A 27,909-nucleotide genomic window follows, 5' to 3' on the forward strand; every position below is an offset into this window, starting at 1 on the left:
CTCGGTCCTTGGCCCCTATTGTTTGGCATCTACTTCTCAGAAGTACAGGCCAACATGGGAGGACTTTGGCTGACAAAGTTTGCAGATGACTGCAAACTGGGCGCCATAGTGGAAAGTGCATCGGACACTGATATCCTTCAGAAGGGACTCACGGAAACAGATAGCTGGTGCCAGAGCCATGGCCTGAAGTTAAACGCCAAAAATGTATAGTTATACCCTTCGGGAAAAACAAGGTAACCCCAAGCTACCATATAGGTGGCAATCCACTAAGCACAGAAGAGGTTATCAGGGACCTGGGGACCCAGGTTGACAGTGGCCTTTCTTTTGACACTCACATTGCTAAAGTGGTTAGAAAGACCTTCTACATTGCCCACCTGATCATGAAGGGATTCACATCCAGATCTAGTGAGGTCATTGTTCCCCTGTACTCTTCACTTATCAGACCAATGATCGAGTACAATGCCCCATTCGGGATGTATCTCACCCGACATCTGCAGCAATTGGAGAGACCCCAAAAGTTCCTCACCAAAAGGATAAAGGGACTCCAAAATCTGTCATATGCTGCCAGATTGAAGAAACTCCAGCTCTATTCAGTCGCATACCGTCTGCTCAGAGGTGACATGTGCCTGACATACAAGGCCATGTCCAACCCGGAATTAATGGACATGCTCCACCTCAAAAATCCAAATCCACCAAAACCACTAGAGCAAGCGACTTAAACCTTAGCACGGATATAAATAGGACGTGCTGGAGGGATAGATTTATCACTCAGAGACTCCCTATGCTGTGGAATAAAATCCCGGTCCATGTGAGGCAGAGCACCTCGCTGACTCTGTTCAAGAGAAATCTAGACCTGTGGATGGGAGATCGTAGGTTTACCCCGGGAATCATCTCTGGGTCACTGCTGGACAGAGGCACAACAAACTAATGGGCACAGTATTTTTTCATATAAGGGGTGGCGTAAGCCACAATAATTTGGGCTAGGCTTATAAATGCCTTAGGGCAGATAGCCTAGTATAAACCTATGAACCTATGAACCTAAATGCTTAAGGACACCTAGTGGTCAAAATTAAAATTGCAGGTTTACCAAATACATTTTTTTTTTCAGCTTATGAGTCAGGTAGCCGAAAGAAGAAGAAGAAGAAGCATAAATCTGTGTATAGTAGTTAGCAATATAAATGTAAGGTAACTACAATAGTAGGTCCCGGTAGACTTCTGTCAAGGTCCTCAGGGACAACTGTTAGATTAGGGACTTCCATTTTAAAGTAGTTATTAGACATTAGACAGGCTAAAGAATAAAATAGGCCTGGAAATGGTGTTTCATTTATGCATACATTTTAGAAAAGCAGAAAGAAGAAATAACATTGATGGAACAATTTCTCAAGGGAAGATTGCAGATAGTTCTTGTCCTGTTCTTCTCTCAAGGGAGAAATCAAGAGATGATGTAACAGCCAGGTACCTGTGTGGCTACAAAACAAAGTCTGAGACCAAGGTTAGAAAAAGTAAATAAGGAAAATTACTGGACTGAAGCAATATAATATGTTGTGCTCAGGACAGCAGTACAGTTAAGTTTTATAAGTTCATTTGACCTGTTACCTCAGAGAAGGTGATAGACACTCAAGCCTGAGTACAGAAGACAGGTTGTATAATGACTATGTTGGTTTACATTGTTCAGGACAATCAGAATATGACATCCAATAACTTTAAAAAGTAATTGTTTATCAGTACTGTTAATAAAGACAGTATTCTGATATTGTGAACATCTAATAAAGCCTTATTGAATGAACTACAGTGTTTGGGAAATTCATTCTGAAAAGTGCGCAAGACTTGGGCCATAATGGAGAGACTGGCACCAGTTCTGCACGAGCTTGGGTAATTAATAGATAAAGATTTTCGTTTCTCAGTCTCAATGCATAAAGTGTTTCCAGCTAATTACAGTACAGTACAGTATTATCAATTCTTGCAGTGAATAACTGTGGAAGGAAAAACATCAACATGCTGAGTAATAACCACTTTTTGAAGACAGTCTTAGTAGATGCAAGATGGTAAAAGAACTGTGTCTGTGCACTGTACACATCTACATATATCACAGTTTGTTTATGACTTAGGCTATGAAAATTCTGATATATTTTTGTAAATAACTTTGCTAGGGAACATGTCAGCATGCTAATAAAATCATAGTAATACTTACAAAATGGTAAAAGCACTGTATTTCTATGCCATGCACATGTACAGATATCATAGTGTTATGAAAATTATGATATTTTTTCATATTTTGGTAAATAACTTTGCTATGGAACATGTCAACATGTTATGTAAGATGTCATTACGAAGAGAGTATTAGTTCTTACAACAAGGTAAAGGAATTGTATCTGCATGCTCTATGCATGTACATATATCATGGTTTGTTTATGACTCAGGTTATGAAAAGTATTACATTTTTCATATTTTGGTAAATAACTCTGCTAGGAAAGATGGCAAGGTGATGAATGAGGTATCCTTTTGAAGCAGCTATCAAAAAATGAACAACTTCATGCAATAATATGAATTGTGAATATCATATATGGACAGATATCCCAGTTTCTTTACTTGTAGGATGATGAAAAATGTATATATTTGTCATAGTTCTGTGAATATGTGTGCAAGAGAAGAAGGCATGGTTAGGGGTGGAGTGTAATATTCACAGCAGAACAAGGAAAAATCAATTTCTGCAAAAAATTAATGCTCATCTATGACAAAGACAGAAATAAAATACTCAGCTTATTTGTCACATTATGGAAATTAGGATATTTCTCATTATTATGCCCATATCTTTGCAAGAGAGCATGGTGATGACATACATGATGCATTGTTCTGAAGCTGACATTGAGCCAGACAACTTGTATGCTGATACATAGTCTCTGTCTATTACAGGTGATGAAATATTATGCTTTGTGTAATTATCAGTTATGAGAAATATAATATTAATCATATTTCTGTGACTATCTCAGTAAAGTGCATCACACAATAATGGTTAATGTATCATTTTAAAACTGACATTCATACAAGCAAATTGATTGCAAATTGTATGGGTCTACATGGTATATTCACCAAGATATTGTGATTTGTTTTAACAAGAAGATAAAAAATATGGATAACATCAGGATTCCTTGACAAATATTTAATAATGACTTACATACATGCTAACATCATTTACACCATTGAAAATACCAGTGTCTGCTGAACAACTTTACCATTTACATTTTTAGGCTAGCTTTTATGGTTAAAGAGTTATGAACATTAGTTTTCTGTAATAGTATTACAAATGGATTATCTGTAAAGGAGCTCAGGCTGTACTGTTGTTCCTATGGTGGAAGTAAGCAGACAGGACTGTGGTGGTGGTGCTGCGGTAGCGTTGTCGCCTCACAGTAAGACGTTGTCCTGTTGATTCTCAGCTAAAGCGTCTTCTGTGTGGAGACATGCGTGAATGGGTGTACCTTCGTTGAAGGTTGTGTATCAGAGCTGGCAACTCGGCACGTAAAAATCTACTGCCAATCATTAGCGGACCGGAGTTCCACTGTGGCGACCCCTAACCGGGAAAAGCCGAAAGACACAACAACAACAACATTTTCTGAGCTGCTCCAGAGTGAATGAGTTAAGGGATGCACAAAGGTATTGCTCCCAAACATATAGGCAAAAGCTTTACACATCCTGCAATGAAAAGTTCCCAGCCTATATGTTTTCAGCACTTGCCACCTGTTATGCCCCTAGCACAACTGTCTTTTAAGAGAAAGATTATTCCTAAAAATATTATTACAAGAGTATTGGCCAATTCTTATTAGTAATATCACAGAATTATCTTAACATTACTGCTGTATGTAAGTGATACACTGTTATTAACAAAAATAGCAGAGTATCACTTGCGTATAGCAGTGATGTTAAGATAGTGTGGAAAACTCTGCTTTAACTCAAAATTGGACCAAAAGTTGTATGTCAGGACAATCCCAAAATGTATTCTCCCAGGTCACAATAATAGTAAGGGAGTTACCGCACCAGCATATGGGGGTGTGAGTAAGAAACCTCTTGAATATTTTATATGTGGTCAACAACAGCCTGTGCAGACACTCTCAGGCAAATAACTTCCATTTTAGGGCAAGATGCTACTTTGGTTGGAGTTTGCAGCACCTTAAGGATCTGTTCTTCTGTTACATCAAATTGTGTGATATTTAGATAGGCTGACGTATGCGTTGTTAGCATGGGCGTGAGAATCTTTAGAAGCATAGACATGTGAATCTTGACCAATGAGCTGCAAGGGGGTTCTGTATTGAACAAGGAAATTAATGAGGTGTCAATTTCAGGAGTTAGTGGGCAGGCCTTGTATACAGAACAAAATTGTGCATATGGAAGAAACTGGGTAACGTGAATATTAAACTCTTGCTAGATTAGACATCATCTTAAAGGTGCCATCACAGTATCTCTAATTTAACTGTATTAAACCCCTTTCCCAATATTGTTTCCATGGGAAGGCCTGCCTAGCATGTTCATAGACAGAATGGGTACCAAATGGGAATATTAATAGAGCTATTCATCCTAAAGACTCTATCTGGCATAACATTGATGTGAGAACAGTATACACAATATTTAAATATCTGGATGTACTTATGGAAGTTATTCACCTAAAATGACCTATTGCAAAACTGCATATTATGTGTTGGTTTATAAAGTCCTTATATAGTGGTGAGTTATAGGGAATAAGGGTAGTTTGAGAGTGGATATTACTGACTAAGTGTTTTGTCTGGTTTGCTATCACATGATAGAACTGTAGTTGGCTGAAACTCAAATGGTTGAAACGATTTGACTGAAAACCCTCATGAATGAAAACCAAAAATCCTGTTGTCTGAAACCTAATTTCACTGAGTCATGAATCACATAAACATTCTGCATCACAAAATATAGCATAAAACAAGCAAGGACCCCTGCACCCCTACCCTTAATTATATATACACCAATGCCTCGACTGCAATACCACGGAGAAAAGAAAAAAAAATACCATACAAATAAAATCAGTGGTGGCACACAAACATCTCTCTATAAATGAATTATCTCCAAATCTGGAGGTGTGACATGATGAGGAAAGTGAAAATCCTAAAATAATTTTCTAGACTCAGTTTCCTAGCAAAGCATATCCTCAGAAATGACACCATCCCATATTGCCTACACGTCTACACTTTTATGTCATTTGTGATTCAGTGAAATGGGATTTCATTCAACTATGTTTTCAGGCAAGTGGGTTTTCAGTCAGATTGATTTTCAGTCAGATTGTTCCAACCATTTGAGTTTCAGTGAACTTCAGCACTATGAAGTGATTGTAAACCATTTTGCTCATATAGGAGGTGGAATTGGCTTGCAAAGCTCTCTATAAAATCTTCTGACAGTTGCCCTATAAGGTACAGAGAGGCAGAGAAGGTTAGTATTGTCAAGATTTTTTTTTATTTTCTGGCATAATATACTCCTGTTGAAGTCCTAGTGAACGAAGGAAACCACAGAAACTTTTTCAGCGTATTGTCCTATTTCTGAAGTGTGTTGGAGGACAGTCGCATAGGGAGTGCTTGGAAAGTATAAAGAATTTTTGGGAAAAGTACAAACTTATACAATAACAATCTAAGTCCCAAGGGAAGAGAGCATGAGATCTGTATGGACTTCTGTTACAGTACTGATTAATCTGACCTTTAATTCCCTGATTCCATCCTCTGTGGATATGATTAAGATACCTAGGTGTTTGAATGTTGACAGCTCAAAGCTGAAATGATATTGTGATTCCTCTTCAGGAGAAGAAGAATAAGTATTGTTTGACATGACTGACCTAGGGGGATTTACCTTGTTTTGTGAGATACTCTGATGTTTTGTTAATATATCCCAACATTTTGGGATGGTATTAGTTATTGTTTCAAGATACATAGCAGGTTATCTTCAAAGAGAGCTATGCCACCATCAGATTGTTTTAATGTCTCCTCCCCTCAGACATTAAATAGGGCAGCTTGTAAAAGATGAGATAATGGCTCAATGACTAAGATAAAAAGTAGGGCAGTGGACAATGGACCCACTTATAAATAGGTAAAGAAGTAGTTATGAAGGGACCAATGTGAAACATCACGTCTATATCAGAAGACATAATGATAAAAATAGCAAACGCACTTTTATCAAACTTAAAAACGCAAAACCTTAAAATATCAAAGGAACAGATCAGTGAATATTTTCCCAGGGGAAAAAATTCGCTGATCCAAAAAAAAAAAAAAAACAATGCACAGGCAACTTAAATATATCAACTCCGAGATCACACCACAGTGGAGAAAACAGCAAAGTCCGGAGAATGGCCCATCGAGTTTTTACCCTGGGGAAAAAAATCAATGTTCCATGCCTTCGACATTATCAGGTTTCATGCTTTAAAGTTCGATATAAGAACGTTCGCTAATTTAACTGTTTGCTCTTCTGAGAGGAGCCCAAACCATCACATAGTTGCCCATCTCTAAGAAAGAGGATGGAAACTGAAAACTCATTAAGGTAGATATTGTACAGAAATACTGATTATAAAAATAAAGATAGGACTTGTCACAGTAATTGTTTGCAGCATGCCACGGGCATTACATGTCAACAACAGAAAAATGTAGGCAATTCCACAATAAGTATTTTACACTCCTTGCCAACAGAACATCATAGGCACAGTGAAAATGTGACAACAGTGATGCATTTCTTCTTTTTGAAAACATTAACTCTCCCACACATGAAAATAGACCATCCAGAAACAAATAGTAATCCATTGTATTTGACTTGTTACCACCAGTAAATGAAATCAAAATGACCACTTCACCTTATCTTAGTACTGACAACTGCCAATAGTAATGATTTTCAGTTTAATTTAAGCAATAACAATGAAACTACAAATATTCAGGGATGCATGTACCTGTGAGTTCACATTCACACAGACACACACTCAAGCACATGCTCACATGCACATTCACACACGCACACACACACACACACACACACACACACACACACACACACACACACACACACACACACACACACACACACACACACACACACACACACACACACACGTGCATTGACAGGAAGGAGTAAGTTAGCAGAGGTATGGACTGCAGGTTTTTGCTACGTGAATGTCTAAGGCTAACTAATTCCCTAGAGAGGGGGTTGACACTGATGGGTGGTGTAAAGAATCACTGACCATACTACTGTAATGTGGGTCTATATCATGAGATCAACATGTTAAATTGTCGAATCTCACTTGTTTGACACGAAAATGTCTAACTCCAAGTTTCCTGAATGGCCAAATCATGGTTGGCAATTCTGTTACATCTGCCCTTTCCCTGACTGTAGTGTGGTCTCGGAATTAGAATATTTAGTTAGTGGGGGTGTGGAAGGTGTGTGGGGCAAAGCCCCCCACTTAAATATGTTTGTTTTGTGTGGCATTAGTGTTTGGCTGTTCAGGAAAGCTGGAGTTCGACATTTTCATGTCGAACAAGTGAGATTCGACATTTTACCATGTCAATCTCATGATATAAACCCCAGTAATGCAGTGCACCCTGCTGAAAACACCAACCAAAATCACAAACAACCTAGAAATGTGTGCAGAAATCCTTATAAATATGCAGTTACAGCTGTTGCCAGTAGTAAAATAAAATCAGAGGTGTTTACCATTTGAGTGGATACATTTACCCTGATGGACAGACTACTTGGAAAGAACATATCCTAGTGATTATATATTTGAGCTTGTTGCAAACATAAACAAAAGCAGTACACCCCCCATGCACAGATATACAAAACAATAAAAGACAAGGACCAGATGATCTTCTTATGTATTTGTGATTGATTCAACCAGTAACTTAATGGCACACTGATTATCCAGATGGAGTATATGCAGTGATGCTAACTGATAGCCAAAAAAAAAAAATCAACAGTGCATGTGATAAGCAGCTCTAGTATGTTACAGATATTAAACATGGTTGGTTTGATAGTCTTATAGTCTGCAATTTTGTCACTAAACTCTCAGGACAACCTGCTGATTTGAAAGCCACTACATCTAAACAATCTATGTATATATTAGAGGTTGCACTGTATTCAAGCAGCTTATTTTGTACGAGGAGAGCTTGCTTAATATACGTTTGCCATTTAACTCTATTTGGCTTGAATCACGAGTGCAGGTAGAGAGAATTAAGTATATAATTGCTGTGTTACCACTGGCTTTTTTTAATCGATGCTCTTAATATTGACAGCAGGCTTGCAAGTTTTTCACACTCTATGGAAGGTTAATACCACAACAACAGGCTCAGTTTTGCTGCATAAGCCCTTGCCATTTTTTTTATTTGAACTTATTTTATTGTAATCCTGATTATGTAATGGGTAACAGAAGAACTAACCATAGTAATGGTTTTTGGTATGTTGCAACAACACACACACACACACACACACACACACACACACACACACACACACACACACACACACACACACACACACACACACACACATACACACACTTGAGTATACAAATGTATACATGCACCCTCACAAAAGAAAAATGACAGTAGTACTTCTAAGCATACTGACGGTGAATATGTTGGCACTGACCGACTAATACACATAAACATGGAGACACATTTTAATTATTTAACATTTGTTGACTGGGAAAGTCAGACTAGGATAGAACTGATTTTCAGTAGAAGCCCTGGGAGAAACACTCCAGCCACATGTTTTTGGAATGGGGAAGGAAACCAGAGTACCCAGAGGAAACCCACGTGAATGCAGGAAGGACATGCAGACTCAGCGCAGAAGGTATGTCAGCCAAGAATAGAACTAGAGTACCTCTTGCTGTGAGGTGACAACATTAATTGCTGCATTTACATGCCTAAAGGGGTCCCCTTTGAAATATCTAAAACCCATAACATCTAATTTCATAACACTGAGACCAGAACATCTAAAACCCATAACATCGAATTTCATAACATCTAGCAGTACAAATCACATGAAATTAACATCCCTTCCACATATAACAACATATAATGACACCAAACTACCAAACACACTTTTTACTATGCTTCTGCAGGGGGGCTTGATACAGTGGGGTTAGGAAATTAACTTTTTCCCACTGTAGTGCAATCTTGGAGTTGGTATATTTAATTTACGGGGGGGGGGGGTGTGGAGCCCCGTACATGGGAGGTGCAGAAACGTAGTAAAAAGTGTGTTTGGTAGTTTGGTGTCATTATGTGTGGAGGGGATATTATTTCCTTGGGATTTGTAGTGTTAGATGTTATGAAATTCGATGTTATGGGTTTTAGAGGTTTTGGGTTTTGGATGTTCTGGTCTCAATGTTATGAAATTAGATGTTATGGGTTTTAGATATTTCAAAGTAGACCCGCCTAAAGACATGTACCCAAGAACCAATATATGTACACATATGCAAACACCTGCATATGCGTACATGCACAACAGGAATCTGTACTCTGCTGTCAAGAGATAAAAAAGGAACAAAGGTAAGAATATTTACAGTAGATAAGCAACAAACTCACATATCAGTATAGATGCAGTGAAGGGAGTCACAAATCAATGCAGCACCGATAATGTTGTAAAGTATCTGCAGTCATTTCCAGGTGTATATCTCAGTGGGAAGAAATGATTGTCACTCTGTAAAGTCCAAGAACAAAACCAGTGGTTCTCTGGTTCTGTTCCTGAAATTAGTGCTTCTTATGTACTTGAGAGTGTTCTGTGACATCTCCAATACTGTATATATCAATTGTTGCAAAAAATCATTCAATTGCTATCCTGTTGTCTCTCTTATTCATCCAAATGACAGTGAAAGCATATAATCTAAACATCTAGCAAAAAGCCATTGCTTATCTTAAGAATTAAATAGATAAAAAACAATTGGGAATGGTTTTGTAGAGAAATAATATACTATTATAGGCACTGAAAAAATACCTCTGATATCACATTCCCTCTCTCTGGAAAAGGTCATACATTATCGCTCTGCATAAAGGATAAAATTCAACAGACATTTCTAACTTTGACTCTATAGCAATCTTATCCCCTGTCTTACTTAAACAATGCATTCAAAAACAATTGCTAAACTACCTCCTGCTGGAAGAACTCCTATCCCCCACTCAACATAGCTTTCCACAATACTAACAATATACTGCTAACCTATCTAGAAACTGTCAATAAAGCTAGAGATAATGGCAAACTAGTCTCCTCCCTATTACTAGACTTTTCTAAAGCCTTCAACACCGTTTGTTACAGCAAACTTCTACTTCAAATGTCCTCATTAGGTCTCACTCAGCCCACCCTTCTGTGGTTCAGAAGCTACCTCTCCAATAGGTTTCAGTCAGTAAAATGGAGCTCCACTATCTTTCTACACCATCCACTCACCACCTGTGTACCACAAATCTCTGTCACTGGTCCCCTCCTCTTTAATATTCTCAACCACACTGTCCACACATTTGCACAACATGTCTCCCTAATACAGTATGCAGATGACTCTGGCTCTTTTTTACTCAACACCATGATAAACTATATCCCTAAATGTGAACAAGTACTTCTTCATACCTTGCACATACTTCTTCATACCTTACACATACTTCTTCATACCTTACACATACTTTCTCTCCCTTCTTCATTTTTTACTCCTATCAATTTCTTTCCCCTGGCTTTCTAACTAAATATACCATAAGCCTCCTTTTCCTCTCACTTCATATTGCAATTCCTGTTTGTAATATGCTAACTTACTTTTAATTTCTCTATAAACTGGCTAAAATTTCCGTAAATATTAAATTATTGTCATGTAACTTGTATTTATTCTTCACCAATATTTTCATGTTATGTTTAATTTGGTATAATTATTTAAGCTGTCGGGTTTTTTGTATTATTTTTGATGATTTTAAAATGATTGTTCTTAAAATGTTTTGTAATACTTTGAAGCCTCCACTGAAAAATGGGCTCCTAGCCAGACTTTCCCGGTAAGGAAAATATCAATCAATAAAATAAATAAAACTTAGTTGGACCTTCTGTTGAAATGGGGCTGTTAACCCAGTTGGACTTTCCTGGTAAACAATGGCAATATAAAATAAAATAAATAATAAATACATGTATGCAGTAGGTTATGGTTTCCTTCTGAGGTGCAGTGGTTTAGACTTCTGACTCACAGCTTTGTGATCCTAGACTGAAAAATAACCTCCTGCAAATGTTTTAATGTCTTCTGCATGTTGTGTGTGACTTCTCTGGGACCCCTAATTTTAGTAAATAACAACATTATAACAGGTATATAAGCCATTGAACATTTAGGCAAGTCTCATCATTTGGATCTGTCTTTCTTAGTTTTACCAGTGAATCTAAGACAGAGACAAATAACCACTCCAGTTTAAGTTAAGTTTAAATTTAACAAACATTTTCTGATTTTTCAGACATTAAAACATAAGTTTAATTAATCATCTCCCCAATGATACACAAAGTAGATTTAGCCATGATGAAATACTTCTTTAAAAATGTTACCAACAAAAGCAAAGGAAACTTCACACAATGCACAAATGTTTTCCATCCACTTCAAATAAAACAAGATTAACATATGTTTCTGAAGCCCTAAAAGGATACTTGTAGAATCCAGGGCTTGTCATTTGAGAAAATAATAAGAAAACATTTTACCATTGCATTAATGATCAACTCAAGTCTCCTGCTATATTGAGCCCCTTGAAATTCAATCATGACTGGAGTAGTAATTTAAATATTATGTATTCATGTTTCTAGGCATTTAGTTTACATAAACTGATCACCTGCTTTTGAATTTTATCTGGCTTTGACAGCATGAATGCAGATGTATTATGAATCTCAGATATCTGATAAATGGTCCAAATAACCCCAGAAGTTACATACCAAGCACACAAATCCAAGAGAAGAAGAAAAAAGAAAACTTGCTATACTGAAAACTGTTTGAAGAAGTGAATGTGCCACATAATGCTACAGAGGTAAAATAAAAACTGCCTTTCTTGTCCAATAAAACATTTTTGTTTTCCAGTTTCCAATGTTCTGGCTCATTTGCTTACCATTTAGATAGATGGTAAATGCAATTTTCTAGTCTTGGAGTGCAAATGTATGTCTTTTAGAATTATTCCAAAGGAAATCTTTTAAAAGAAGACACTATTATAGCAATAACCCACACCTGGGTGTGGGTAATGCGGGATTTACCCACGGTTGGCGTGGTTTGGTCACAAGGGTGAAGCCCGAGGGACCAAACAAAGATAACCGTGGGTAAATCCGGCATTACCCACACCCAGAAGTGGGTTATTGCTATTATACTATGATATTATTTAAGAAAAGAAATAATTACTTTTCTTAAATAATGGCATTGTATAATGCCTCTTTGCTGCCCTTCCACAGGTGGCTGGAATCCGCGGCAGTTCTGATGTACTGCGCATGCCTACGCAGTACATCAGAGCTGTGGCCAAAAGCAACGGAGAAAGCAAGATCTCCGTTGCTTTTTACTGTTTTGCTATGTTAAATGGGTTTAACATAGCGAGACAGCTTTAAAATAAGCAACGGAGATGTCCGTTGCTTATTTTAAAGCTGTCTCGCTATGTTAAACCCATTTAACATAGCGAGACAGGTTTAAAAAAAAGCAATAGAAAAAGCAAGATCTCCGTTGCTTTTTACACACTGTGTCGCTATGTTAAAGGAGTTTAACATAGTGAGACAGCTTTAAAAAAAGCAACGGAGATCTCCGTTGCTTTTTTTAAACCTGTGTCACTATGTTAAACTCTTTTAACATAGCGAGACAGTGTTTTAAGAGAAACTTATACTAATGGAAAAAGTCCGGGCGACCGGACCTTTTTCCATTAGTATAAGTCGATTTACAATGTGCACGCTGGCCAATCAGCGTGCACGTTTTGGAATATTAATGGGGGGTCATGGTATAATAAATAATAAGGTCACCTGAACATTCTTAATTGCTATAAATATTTTAAAGCACTAAATATCGGTTGACACTAAAGAAATATGTTACATAATTATAGAATAAAAGGTTAAGAACTGAGAGACATATTCATCTTCTAGATGGGACTTAATTTTCTCCTGCTTATAATCATATCTTCACATAATAATTCAAAGGTTTTCTCCTGACCAGTTGCTTATTTTGTTTGGATATGAATTTTATTATTGCTCATGTCTTCTGAGATGGGATGGTTAAATAAAAATCTGTTATGTTTTCTGAATGGCAAAGGATACTTGTGTGAAGCTCAAAACCTCAGGAAACATTCTAGAAATAAAGTCCATCAGATTTTAGGAATCCTTTGACATTTTATTTCTAAAGTAGACACTAAATGATGATTGTAGTGATGAGTAATGATGAGTAATGATAACCCTTGCATGACTTAAAATAGTACTACTTTAGACATAGCACTAGAATAACAGTATTATGCTGCAAATGTATGGCTGCAGAAAATGTTCAATGTGAATGTTTTCCAATACTAATAGGAGGTTAAAGTTTCAGGATGAATATAAAACCTGTGCTGTATCATTACACCATACTAGGACTATTGCTGAACTCCAAAAATTACTGCATGGTGTACACTTTCTGAACACCTCAAAGTATTCCGTATGATTTCCCCTCCAAACTATTTACATAACTAAATAGTAGCCTTTTTACAGTCAGACTAATTGCATATTGGTAATCATTAGAAATGTCTCTAAAGAGATGATCTTCTTCATAGGTTCATAGGTTCATAGGTTTATACTATGCTATCTGCCCTAAGGCATTTATAAGCCTAGCCCAGAGTTTTTGTGGCTTACGCCACCCCTTATGTTAAAAAATACTGCGCCCATTAGTTTGTTGTGCCTCTGTCCAGCAGTGACATAGAGATGATTCCCGGGGTAAACCTACGATCTCCCATCCACCGGTCAAGATTTCTCTTGAATAGAGCCAGCAAGGTGCTCTGCCTCACATGGACCGGGATTTTATTCCACAACATAGGGAGTCTCTAGGTGACACATCTATCCCTCCAGCATGACCTATTTATATCCGTGCTAAGGTTTAAGTCGCTTGCTCTAGTGGATCTGGTAGATTTGGATTTTTTGAGGTGGAGCATGTCCATTAATTCCGGGTTGGACATGGCCTTGTATGTCAGGCAAAGGTCACCTCTGAGCAGACGGTATGCGACTGAATAGAGCTGGAGTTTCTTCAGTCTGGCAGCATATGACAGATTTTGGAGTCCCTTTATCCTTTTGGTGAGGAACTTTTGGGGTCTCTCCAATTGCTGCAGGTGTCGGGTGAGATACATCCCGAATGGGGCATTGTACTCGATCATTGGTCTGATAAGTGAAGAGTACAGGGGAACAATGACCTCACTTGATCTGGATGTGAATCCCTTCATGATCAGGTGGGCAATGTAGAAGGTTTTTCTAACCACTTTAGCAATGTGAGTATCAAAAGAAAGGCCACTGTCAACCTGGGTCCCCAGGTCCCTGATAACCTCTTCTGTGCTTAGTGGATTGCCACCTATATGGTAGCTTGGGGTTACCTTGTTTTCCCGAAGGGTATGACTATACATTTTTTGGCATTTAACTTCAGGCCACGGCTCTGGCACCAGCTATCAGTTTCCGTGAGACCCCTCTGAAGGATGTCTGTGTCCGATGTACTTTCCACTATGGCTCCCAGTTTGCAGTCATCTGCAAACTTTGTCAGCCATAGTCCTCCTATGTTAGCCTGTACTTCTGAGAAGTAGATGCCGAACAACAGGGGGCCAAGGACTGAGCCCTGTGGAACACCACTTGTGACCGGCTTGTAGTCTGACATGACGCCAGCTACTCTAACCCTGTGGGTTCTGTCCTTTAGCCAGTTTGCAACCCATCTTGTGACATATGGGTTTACATTTAAGCTGGTAAGTTTCTCTATAATACCCGAGTGGGGTATTGTGTCGAAAGCTTTTGCAAGGTCAAGGTAGGCTGTATGGACTGCCTTTCCCTCATCAATGGCCTTGGTGACTGTTTCAAAGAAGTCGACCAAGTTCAAAAGGCATGATCTGCCCTTGACAAAGCCAAACTGGGTCGGGTCCAATGTCTGCAAGTCCCCTATGTCTTTGTTTATGAGTTCCATTATGATCCTCTCCATAGCTTTGCAGACCAGGCTTGTTAAGCTTATGGGGCGGTAATTACATGGGTCTGTAGAGGCATCGCCTTTGTGGAGTGGGACCACAGTTACTGTACGCCACTCCTTGGGCACGTATCCTGTGGTAAGGCTAAGATTAAACAGCTGCCTTATGTGCGGGTTTAGTTCCTCATTGAGTTCGTGTAGCACACAGCCGGGGACACCATCCGGTCCCATTGATGCTGTGTTTTTAGCTTTAGAGAGAGCAGCTTTCACCTGCGCATTGGAGATGTTTGGAAGGCTGCACTCCGCTGGGATAGTTATCTCTCCTTTTGGGGTGGAGAGGGGGGGTGAAGTTTGCACTGAACCTGTCTGCCAGTATGTTGGCAATATCTGTGGGTTCAGTGATTTTTGTATCATTTTGGACTAATTCTGAGCATATCTGGGAGTTTCCACCCAGGTTTCTAACATAGCTGAAGAAGGCCTTATGATTGTCTTTTGAATCTATGGCAATTTTTCTCTCAAAGTTGGCCTTGGATGATTTTATGAGTGCTCGTATTTTTTTACACACCTATATATATATATGTTTGCAGACATATACATATACGTATATATATATATATATATATATGTGTGTGTGTGTGTGTGTGTGTGTGTGTGTGTGTGTGTGTAGATATACACAGATATACAGCTATGATAGGAAACAGCACACAAGAATGACATATGTTCTCAGGCTATGCCAATGGAAGTGAGGGGCCCAAGCAAGAAACATGAAACACGTAGCATGACCTTCCACCCCCCTCCCCCCAGCTGGACACGGGAAACATACACACAAACCTGCAAACAATGTAAATAGTCCACTGCTCCTGAGACCACAGGCAGGATACAACTGGCAGGGGTACACAGTGCACCCGTGAAATCTAATCTTGGAACACAGACAGGAGCATCCCTTGCGGGACACCCCAAAAACTGACAAGACCAAAAGAAAGTGATATGCCGAACATACATACCTGGAATACAAGAGTGGGAAAGCCTGATGACCCATGGGTTGAGACAATTGTATGACATGGGTCCTGTGAAATGGAGAGTGGGCAGCGAGTAGTGGTGTGTTCAGAACCGACCAGGACCCAGAGTAAGGATGGGTGCTGTAGAGGAGGTGCGGGTGGGTGAACTATGGGTAGCTAGTTATGGGTCTAGGTGTGCAGGTGTTGGCTGATGTGGGCCTATATGGACAGCCCCAGGAATGTAAGCAAATGTATTCATTGGGCAGAGGCATCGCTCAATGAGCAGCCACACCCACTACGAATCCCACTGCAGCAAAGTGTAATCTATACGGCAAGGAACAGAACAACCGGATGTAGATGTAAATATGTAGAGGTATGTGTGTGTATATCTTCCCATAGCGACATAGAGATAAACCTCTCCCTCTCCGTAGTACAAATGTATACATACAGAGAGAGAATACATATACATACCCACATATAGATATAGACATATGCAGACACCCATAGACTCATATATATATTGACAGCAATATATAAATATATACATGTATGCATACATATACAGATATATCTGTATATAGTAATGTATATATATATATATATATATATATATATATATATATATATATATATATATATATATATATATATATTTATGTGACTGTAAATATAAACATGTATATAGCTAGGATAGGATACAGCAGTTGCGAATTACATATGTTTACAGGCCATGCATAAGGGGGTGAGGGGTCCAATAAACAAATGTGTAACACGTAGCATCAACCCCCCCCCCCCAGCTAGGCTGGTGAGTCATGCAAACACACAATAAAAGTAAACACACCACTGCTTCCCAGACCACCGGCAGGATACTACCAGTGGGAGAGGCCTGCCAAGTCTAATCTTGAAACAAAGACATCAGTGTCCCTTGTGGGACACCCAAAAATCAATGATCATCAGAGTCAGTCCCTGTAATGATTCATCAATCCTGGCTATAGACGTACACGGATCTGTAGGTTGTGAAAGCCTGATAACCCATGGGTCAACACAATGTACGACATGTGTCCCGACATGCGGAGAGTGGGCAGTGTGTAGTGGTGTGTTTATACCCCACCTGCACCCACAGTAAGTATGTGTGCTATAGAGGAGGGGCTGGTGGGGGAAATATGGGTATGCAATTATGGGCCTAGGCATGCAGGTGTTGACTGGCGCAGTTGTATTAGGACTGCCCCGGGGATGTAAGTAATATTCCAAAATGGGCATAGCTTATGCCCATACCTCTCAACCCCTAAGAGCAAATCCACTGGACAGAACATAAACCATTGGGGGGACAAATAGGGACCATACCTCTGAACTGTCCCCAATTGCCAGGGACGTCCCTGATTTTTGACTCAAATTCTAACTCTGTCCCACTTAATCCCTCTTAAAACTAGTGACTATTGGAAGAAAGGTGGTGAATTACACGTAATGAATAATGACAACAATTAAGAGTTATAAACATCATTTACCTCAGAAAATGTGTATTAATTCATATGCACTGAGTCTGTCAATGTGTCAGGTTAATAACCTTAATATTTTAAATGTGTCCCTGATGATGTTCTTCGTTTCCTATTGCTGCAGTCCTTACTATTGGGTATAGTCCGCATCCAGTCGGCCCGAATACCAGAGTATAAGGCTGACGTCGGTCAGGTCGCATTAGACTGACGTCAGTACGTCAGGGTACTAATGCGCATGACCGACGTCATATCCTCAGTCTTTTTTGCCGCGTGGTCCGATGCAGAAGCAGTTTTGCGAGTGCAGGTTGGCGTTCTGAAATCTTTCCGAAACCGGAGTTTCAGACCAAAACAGAGTTGGCTAAGTACCCCGTTGGGGAACATTTTGGTTTTTTCTTGCCTCAGTATTTTACCGGATGTCAGAAAAAGTGAATAACTGTATTTCTTGTGGGAAACAGATACCTCATAGGGATTACCATACCTTGTGTATACCTTGTTTAGGGCCTGAGCACGACGTTGTTGGTTGCCGCTCTTGTGCTAGGTTTAACAAACGCACTATTAAGAGGAGGTTAGACTGTGCCAGGTTAGTGTTTGGGAAGCGTTGCAATTATAAAATGCCGTCGGATGCTCCGGCGCCCGCTTCGTCCAAGAAGCGCAAGGACAAAACAGCGAAGCCTAGGGTTGATGAACCGGCAGTCCCGGACGTCGGTTCTTTAGAGGGCTCAGTGGAGCCAGAGGTTTTGCCAGGAGTTTCCATGGAGTCCCAGGCAGAATCTTTACTGTTACAGGATGTGCCTTCTCAGGAGGTAGGCCAGGCTGAGGGGGCTTCTCAGGTGACGGTTCTTGCCTGCCTTGCCAAGGTAGTTAGAGCCTCTCCTTCTGTTGCCAAAACTTCTTTGAGAGGTAGGCCTAGTTTAGCTTCAGTGGGGGCTTCTCCTAGCATTTCGGGTTCTGTACCTAAGAAACATATGCTTAAAATGGCAGAAGATTTGATTACTATGATTAGAGGTTCTATGCCCCGCCTGATAAGAGGCCTAGGGTGGAACCAGAGTTTGATTGTTTTGAACAGTGTTCAGAGGCTTCAGGGTCTTCTCATGAAGACTTGCAGGAGTATCCTACTTATTCTGATTCTGATGTGGATGATTCCACTCCTACAGCTACTCCTCCTGAGGATTTCTCATTTTCAGAGACTCTGCATTCCATGAGGGAGCACTTTAAATGGGAAGGCCAGGATTACTCTGATTCCAGGAAAAGGCTTAGGGAATTCTTGTTTTACCCCAGCATAGGCCCTTAGCTATTCCTCCTGTGTTGAATGTGGTGGAAGATGTTTTGCAGAGGCTTTCCTGAACCCTGACTCTTTGCCTCCTGCTCCTGTTAAGCCTGATAGGTATTATAGGGTGCCCGAAGCTCATAAGTATTTGTTTAAGAGTCCTAGGGCGGACCCAGAAACTATTTCTCAAGGGCCTAAAGGTGTTAAAGCTTCTGTGGTTAAAAATCCTGTTCCCACTGATAAAGAGGCAAGGGCTTTGGATAGGTGGGGAAAGAAAGTGTATACTTCTTCCACTCTAGCCATGAGAGCATTGAATTGTCAGTTTCACATGCTAAAATATCAGAATTACCTCCTTTCACAATTGAAATCTAAGGTGGATGCTTTGGCAGGGGGGTATTGAGTGTAAAGAGTTGCTGGATTTGGTTCATGTGTCTGAACAAGTGGGTAAGCATTCTTTGCAATGTGGTTTTGATGCTGTACAAGCCTCCTCGAGGGTGGCCGCTACTAGTTCTGTTCTTCGCAGGCATGCCTGGTTGAAGGATCAGAATTTAGCTGAGCATGTTAAGACAAGGATTTTGGATGCTCCTTTACAGTCTGATGTGTTGTTTGGATCGCCTGTGGAAGCAGTTTTAAAGAAAATGGAGGACAAAGCTAAGTCTATGCAAACTGTTAAAGATTTTTTGCAGGTGCAGCCACCGAAATTTAGTAGAAATTGGCCGGCTAAGGGGTGGACATATCCTGCTTATGATTCTCAGTCTAGGGGTAGGTCTAGACGTGGTAGGGGCAGGGCTCAAGGTTCTTTTAGGCCTAGAACAGGGAGTTCGCCTGCTCAGTCTTCTGGTGAGGGCAGGGGTCAGTCCTTTCGTAAACAGACCCAATGACCTGTCTTTTCAGCTGCCAGTAGATTCCCGTCTGGCAGCTCCTTTGGGAGGAAGACTGTCTCTTTTCAAAGCAAATTGGGATTTAATTACTCAAGACAAATGGGTGTTGGATATCATTCACCACGGTTACAGATTTTATTTCCATACAATGCCCCCTTTCAAAGGCATGCCAGACGTTCCTCCTCCACAAAGAAAAGAGGCTCACAAGCAAGTTTCTCAATTACTCCAGATGGGGCCATTCAGCCAGTCCCTGTATCAGAAAGGGGCCTAGGATTTTATTCTCGCCTGTTCCTAGTACCAAAGAAAGGGAACACGTGGAGACCAATTTTGGATTTATCTCTCCTCAACACTTTTCTGGACATTCCCAAGTTCAAGATGTTGACGTTACAACAGCTTTTACCTCTGCTGGGCAAAGATCACTGGATGGTAACTCTAGATCTCAAGGAAGCTTACCTTCATGTGCCTATCAGGCTAAGTTGCAGGAAGTATCTGCGGTTTCGAGCTGGAAATTCTCATTATCAGTTCTCTGCATTGCCCTTTGGCTTATCTACTGCGCCCAGAGTATTCACAAAGGTTCTGGCTCCAGTGATAGCTTACTTCAGGCTTCAAGGAATTCAAATCTATCCTTACTTGGACGACTGCCTGATTCTGGCTCAAGAAAAGGAAGACCTTGTACAGCATCTGGAACATGTTATAGCAGTGCTAAGATGCCTAGGGTATTCTGTGAACGAAATAAAGTCCAGTCTAGTACCCTCTCAAGACATGTGCTTTCTGGGTGTGAGACTGAATACAGCAGCCCAGATGGCCTTTTTAACCCCGGACAAACAACAGAGTCTATCACTTTACTTCCATCAACTATCTCATCAGTCCGTGCTGACTGCAAGGACAGTCCTTCAAGCATTAGGGTTCATGGCATCTTGTATTCTGGTGCTTCCCAATGCCAAACTGCATATGAGGAAGCTACAATGGTATCTCAAAAATGTATGGACACAGCACTGCCAGGATTTGGACACTGTCATTCAAATAATACCTTGCCTTCAAAAAGAATTTTTGTGGTGGGCTCAGGAATGTCACCTAAACAAGGGACTCTCTGTGACCCGGCCAGAGGCGAGTCAGATTTTAACGACAGATGCCTCGGACATTGCTTGGGGAGCTCATCTAAATGGAATGTGGATACAAGACATGTGGCCTGCCAGACTACTGCATCTACATATCAACATGAAGGAGATGTTAGCAGTCCAGTTTGCATTAATGGCTTTCAAGGAGTTACTTCTTCCAGGGCAGGTGTTGATTCTAACAGACAACACAACTGTCATGTGGTACATCAACAAGCAAGGGGGAACACATTCTTATCCTCTATGCAGGCAAGCAATGATTTTATGGGAGACTGCGCTAAGCCTGCAACTAACTCTTCAGGCAAGGTTTCTGCCAGGAGCACAGAACTCCTTAGCAGATGTGTTAAGCAGACAAATCATGGATCCCCACGAGTGGAAACTGGATCTTCATGTATTTCAAACATTGACAGTGTCATGGGGAACTCCAGACATAGATCTGTTCGCTTCTCCACTAAACCACCAGCTGCCACGGTATTGCACAAAGGGGTTTCATCACACAGCTTGGAAAGTGGATGCTCTGTCTTTCAGTTGGAAAAACCTTCATGTGTATGCCTTTCCTCCTCTACCTCTTCTTCCAAAGGTACTATTAAAGGTCAGACAAGACAGGCCAAGGATGATTTTGATAGCTCCAGATTGGCCTCGGCAACACTGGTACCCACTACTACGGAGTCTGGTAAGGAAGCCTCCATGGCCTTTGCCTCTGATTCCTCATCTATTGTCTCAGCAGGATGGTCATCTGCTCAATGTCAAGCTTCACTCTCTTCATCTAACTGCCTGGCATATTCTGTGTTGAAACACAGCAGGTCTCAACTTCCTCAACAAGTTTTAAATGTGATTATGGAAGCTAGAAGACCTAGTACAAGGAAAGTGTACGCAGAAAAATGGAAGAGATTTTTATTTTGGAGTACAGCAAAGAATTTGCAGGTTTCTGAGCCTAATTTGAGTGCGGCTCTTCAATACCTTACTGAGTTATTGGACAAAGGTTTGTCCTTCTCTTCTATTAAGATTCATGCTGCAGCGATTTCAGCTCACTATGATTGTGACCCACCATTGTTTTCACATCCTTTGTTCAAGCAGTTTCTTAGAGGGGCAAAGAATATAAGACCCCCGTGAGCTCCTACTCCTGCTTGGGATCTCAATTTTGTGTTGGAAAAACTTACTCTACAACCTTTTGAGCCTGCGGCTACTGCTGAATTGAAATACTTGTCATGGAAGACTGCTTTTCTGTTGGCTATTACTTCTGCAAGAAGGGTGTCTGAGTTGCAGGCCCTTATGGCAGTAGAGCCATTTTTGATTTTCCATAAGGATAGGGTATCATTACGTACTAATCCTTCCTTTATGCCTAAGGTGGTTTCTAGTGTGGCTTTAAACCAGACTATTCATTTGCCTACTTTTTATGCAGACCCCAAGATAAAGGGAAAAGATTTTGCACACTTTAGATGTACACAGGCAATTGCGTTATTATTTAAGCAGGACTAAGGATTTTAGGCAGTCTCAGCAGTTGTTTGTTTCTTTTGCTTTGAGTTCGCAGGGCAAGCCTGTGTCAAAACAAACTATTTCTAGGTGGATTGGCTTTTGCATTGCATTTTGTTATTCCCATCATGGCAAGGAGATTCCAGCTGGGATTAGGCCTCATTCCACTAGGGCTGCTGCCACCACAACAGCATTTCTAAGGGGGGGTGGCAACTAAGGATATTTTGGAAGCAGCTACTTGGAGTTCAGTGCATACTTTCTCTAAGCATTATCACCTTCCTATCTACTCTAAGTCTAGGGCTGGTTTTGCCACAGCTGTTTTGCAAGGCATGTTGTCAGCTCCTGCTTCTTTATGATTTGCCAGCCTCCCTTACCTCTGCTTTGGGATTCTACCCAATAGTAAGGACTGCAGCAATGGGAAACGAAGAACATAGTACAGTTTTGTACCTACCATAAATGTAGATGTTCGAGGATCCCATTGCTGCAGTCCAATTTACCCTCCCTCCTTCCCCTCTGTGTTTAGGGGTGGTTGTGTAGGTGAGGTTTCATGCTTATATTTTTTGTATATGTCCTTGTATGTCTTGTACATATTTTTGGTGCAGGTATTTTGGGCCTTGTCTTTTTAGGGTCTTCTGACATCTGGGGCAAGAAAAGACTGAGGATATGACATCGGTCATGCGCATTAGTACCCTGACGTACTGACGTCAGTCTAATGCGACCCGACCGACGTCAGCCTTATACTCTGGTATTCGGGCCGACTGGATGCGGACTATACCCAATAGTAAGGACTGCAGCAATGGGATCCTCGAACATCTACATTTATGGTAGGTACAAAACTGTACTTTGTTATGACGTGTCCCTGATTCTGTTGATATTTGTTCCCAATCGTTTGAGAGGTCTGATAGGGACAGACAGCACATATTCCACTTACAACCTTAGAAAGATGATAGAATAATAGGTATGCAGTAGCATAACTCGGCTGAAGGATGTGGGTTCCAAACCTAATTACTTGCTTGTATTGAAGAGTGTCGGTACCCATTTATTAGCCAGACAGGTGCAGATTGTAAGAAGAACACACCAATAATATGAATCATAGGCATGTAATCTGATGTAACAGGCATCACAAGGTAATATCGTAGTCCTCACTCCCACCCAGAGGTGTGAGTGTCAGATGCAAACACTAAATGCAGTGCATTTGCAAGTGGGGAGCAAGCAGGTGTAAGCCTGTTTGGCCGCTGGTATGCGAGTATTACACTGGTGAAGCAATGTAGAGGCTAACTAAGTGTAAGAAACTGTAACCAGAGGTTAGCATTGCTTAGATCCGTGCAAACCCACGTAGACCCGCTCACAACTGCTTTAATGTGCCTTAATCACTCCATATCCAATTACCTTGTTCTGGCCAGCAACAAAATAAACTGCCTCTGTAAGGCTTGAAACCAGGATCCTGCACACACAGCTAATGTGATTTACTATTAAGCTATGGCAGATATACAGACATCGGATGTTTTCACAAACATATCATTCAGCACAGTCATTCAACAGTATAGGAAATGTATTCCTTCATGTAGATGTATGTGTGTGTGTTTATGTCCAGATATAGATACTTACATATATATAAATATGTAGAACAAACAGGATAGGACCACCACAATATAAAACATATATTTATTTCATATGACAAAAAGATAAGCGCTTTCGTGTGCTACCAAAACATGCTTCTTCAGATCTCACTAAACAATAAAAATGTCACCTATATATGTGTGTATATATATATATATATATATATATATATATATATATATATATATATATATATATATGTATATATACATACATAGGTGACATTTGTATTGTTTAGTGAGATCTGAAGAAGCGTGTTTTGGTAGTATATATATACATATATATATATATATATATATATATATATATATATATATATATATATAGATACATATACATATATAGGTGACATTTTTATTGTTTAGTGAAATCTGAAGAAGAGTGTTTTGGTAGCACATCAAAGCACTTATATTTTTGTCATATGAAATAAATATCTGTTTTATGTTTTATATTGTGGTGGTCCTATCCTGTTTGTTTTACATATCGTATTTTTTTATTCTGGATTTGGATATTTGGGCTCAAGCAATATCTTCTTTTGGGATATATATAAATATATCAAGAACATCCCATGTGACAACAAAGCATTGCAAAGGAATGAAAAGGGAAACACCAGCAACACCTGTATTATGTAGTGGTGTTGTCCTATGTAATATCAAGACTCCCTCAGACAGACATGTATCAGTCATACATGCAAACATTTGTACATTGGCCATATACATCACTCTGTGCATGTTATTTACATTAACACAACAGTTCCTGTCCAATCATTATGTGAGAACAGTACTCTTGCAAGGTGCTGTGTGCCACATCATCATCATGGAAAAGGTAAATGGGGTAACCATAAAGAGACCGGTTGGGACGTGTGTACAATGGGGTCATCTGCATCACATGTACCTGGAACCTTTAGGAGTCATGTGCATACCAGGATCGTGTGCCTAAGAGACAGGGGTGAGGACAACCGGAGTATGTTGTGATGCATATTAAAAAGGTTACATGTGTCCAGTGGACACGTGTATGAAATGGACAGCTATGTATGGGGCAAAAGTTGTTCTAGGAACTGATTGGCCTTTTGTTTCCGTAGGGTGAGAGTGGGATGTGGGGGAAGGAGAGTAGGTATGCTTGTGGAGGATAGGTTGGGTAGGATGACAGACAAGACAGCATACAGGGTCGGTATATGACATGCGGGGGGGATACACCTTGGACAGGGAGGGGTGTTCGGCAGTCACAAGCCCATGAGCCCCCAGATGGAAACAGTGAGATGGAGGTCCCCAACCATGGGCAGCCACCACTGCACCAAAACAGTTGCAAAGGTGGTTGTGCTGGGGGCTGTCTAGGAGGGGCAGGCTCACCCTGTAAATGTGACACTCTGCCCTCGAGCTGGCGTATCTGGCCACGAAACCCCTTATTAATCCCCCTATGCAACACGTCTGGGACTGTACGACAGCAAACAAGTTCCTGTCTGGACCTGCTCCCAGGGGGGACAAGCCCCATCCTCAGTGGCAGTTCCACCAGAACATGGTGCAGAGCCAACAGAGGTGGAGGTCCAAGGCAGGGCCCCAGGTGTGCTGGTACCCAGTGCCATGGCCCGCTGCAGTGGGACAGGAGGTTCTGCCGGGACCTCCAAACCCATACAGCCTATGGTGTTGCAGTGTTAACACAGATATGACTTAGTAATAGTCAACAGCATTCAGGATTACTTATAACAGCATGCATAGATATGACCATCAACCCAAAACAACAGATGGTATACATTTGCAGAGGGAGCACAACAGATGCATATATACTGCATAACATCTGTACAAAGCGTAGAAGACTAGTGACTGCAGCTATGAACAGTGGTCCATTATTGGCATGTCACTGTTGGTTTGCTTTTTATTTGTTGTATTTTGTATTGGTTTATTGCCTTTTTATATTTTGAATGCTGTGATTTGTTTTCTTTACCTTGTGTCTTGCTTGTGTTCTGCTTTTAACTGCATATTAAAACTTCAAAAGACACCAAAGCTCTGTTTCTTGTGAGTCAGGCAGAAATTAGAACTGATCAATTAAGGACTCATACATAAGACAGAAGAGGTCACTTAAAGTTAATCATTTGTGAACTGAGGAGGTGGAGCTAGGAACTAAACCTTTTATTTAAGGGGTAAAATAAAACATTTCAGAGCTTTATTGGAAAGGCTCACCCAGACTCTGCTACACTTTGCTTTGATGGAAAGGTTGGTTTGCTTTTTATTTGTTGTATTTTGTATTGGTTTATTCCCTTTTTATATTCTGAGTGCTGTGATCTGTTATCTTTACCTTGTGTTTTGCTTGTGTTCTGCTTTTAACTGCATATTAAAACTTCAAAAGACACCACAGCTCTGTTTCTTGTGAGTCAGGCAGAAATTAGAATTGATCAATTAAGGACTCACACATAAGACAGAAGAGGTCACTTAAGGTTAATTATTTGTGAACTGAGGGGGTGGAGCTAGGAACTAAACCTTCTATTTAAGGGGTGAAATAAAACATTTCAGAGCTTTATTGGAAATGCTCACCCAGACTGCTACACTTTGCTGTGAGGGAAAGGTTGATTTGCTTTTTATTTGTTGTATTTTTATTGCCTTTTTATATCTTGAGTGCTGTGATTTGTTTTCTTTACCTTGTGTTTTGCTTGTGTTCTGCTTTTAACTGCATATTAAAACTTCAAAAGACACCACAGCTCTGTTTCTTGTGAGTCAGGCAGAAATTAGAACTGATCAATTAAGGACTCATACATAAGACAGAATAGGTCACTTAAGGTTAATCATTTGTGAACTGAGGGGGTGGAGCTAGGAACTAAACCTTCTATTTAAGGGGTAAAATAAAACATTTCAGAGCTTTATTGGAAAGGCTCACCCAGACTCTGCTACACTTTGCTGTGAGGGAAAGGTTGGTTTGCTCTTTATTTGTTGTATTTTTGTATTGGTTTATTGCCTTTTTTATATTTTGAGTGCTGTGATTTGTTGTCTTTACCTTGTGTTTTGCTTGTGTTCTGCTTTTAACTGCATATTAAAACTTCAAAAGACATCACAACTCTGTTTATTGTGAATCAAGCAGAATTTTTCCCCACCCCCCCACCCTGTCACTGTCGTGTTCTTAAATACCACTGTTTTTCCTAGCTGTCTGCCTCTTATGTTAATTTGACCATATATCTCATTTCCTCTCTGCTTTCACTGACTTGTGCGAGTAAGCACAAAATTATCATTTTGTGAAATCACTCCCTTTCAACTATTTAAATTTATTGGCCATTCTACTGTATTCCATAGTACTGGAATATAAAAGTGATCACCCTCTTTCAATCTATCTTGCTGTTTTAAAAATAGTGACTCTCCACAAAAACTTAACTTTTAGACAGGTAAAACTTAAGTTACCTACTTTCACATCTAACTTCAATAGTGCACACTGCAGTGTTTAGGATAAACCATTTTTTTCAACTTACCGTTAAGCATCCCTGTGACTAGCACTTGCTCTAATACATGCTGGAAAGCACTAGGAAGCCTTAAACTGATACAAGCACTCAACTCTCCTTATTAATAAAGAGAAATTAATCATAGGCACTAAGCCTATAATTGCAAAGTACCTTGCTAAGGTAAGGGAAAACAGCTCATGTACTTTAAAAAAAAGCACCAAACCAGGCATGTCCAGGGGTCAGTTTCCATTGATTTCTCCTGTCCACTTGGTGAATCTGGGCATACTGGGGCAATGCAGCAATTGCCTCATGTACACAGACAACCCTCTCCTCCTACCACCCAACAGTACAACCTGTGAGAGATGCACTTACATAGCCAAACTGGAAACAACGCTCTCTCCACCCAAGATTGTGCTAGACAGTCAAGAGGAGAAGGTTAACACCCACACTACACCTCAAGCAACACATAGCCCTTCTAAACTCACACCACCAACACCCACACATAGCA

This window comes from Protopterus annectens, chromosome 4.part0, assembly GCF_019279795.1.
Source record: "Protopterus annectens isolate FY-2018-M chromosome 4.part0, PAN1.0, whole genome shotgun sequence".
Classification (NCBI taxonomy): domain Eukaryota; kingdom Metazoa; phylum Chordata; order Ceratodontiformes; family Protopteridae; genus Protopterus; species Protopterus annectens.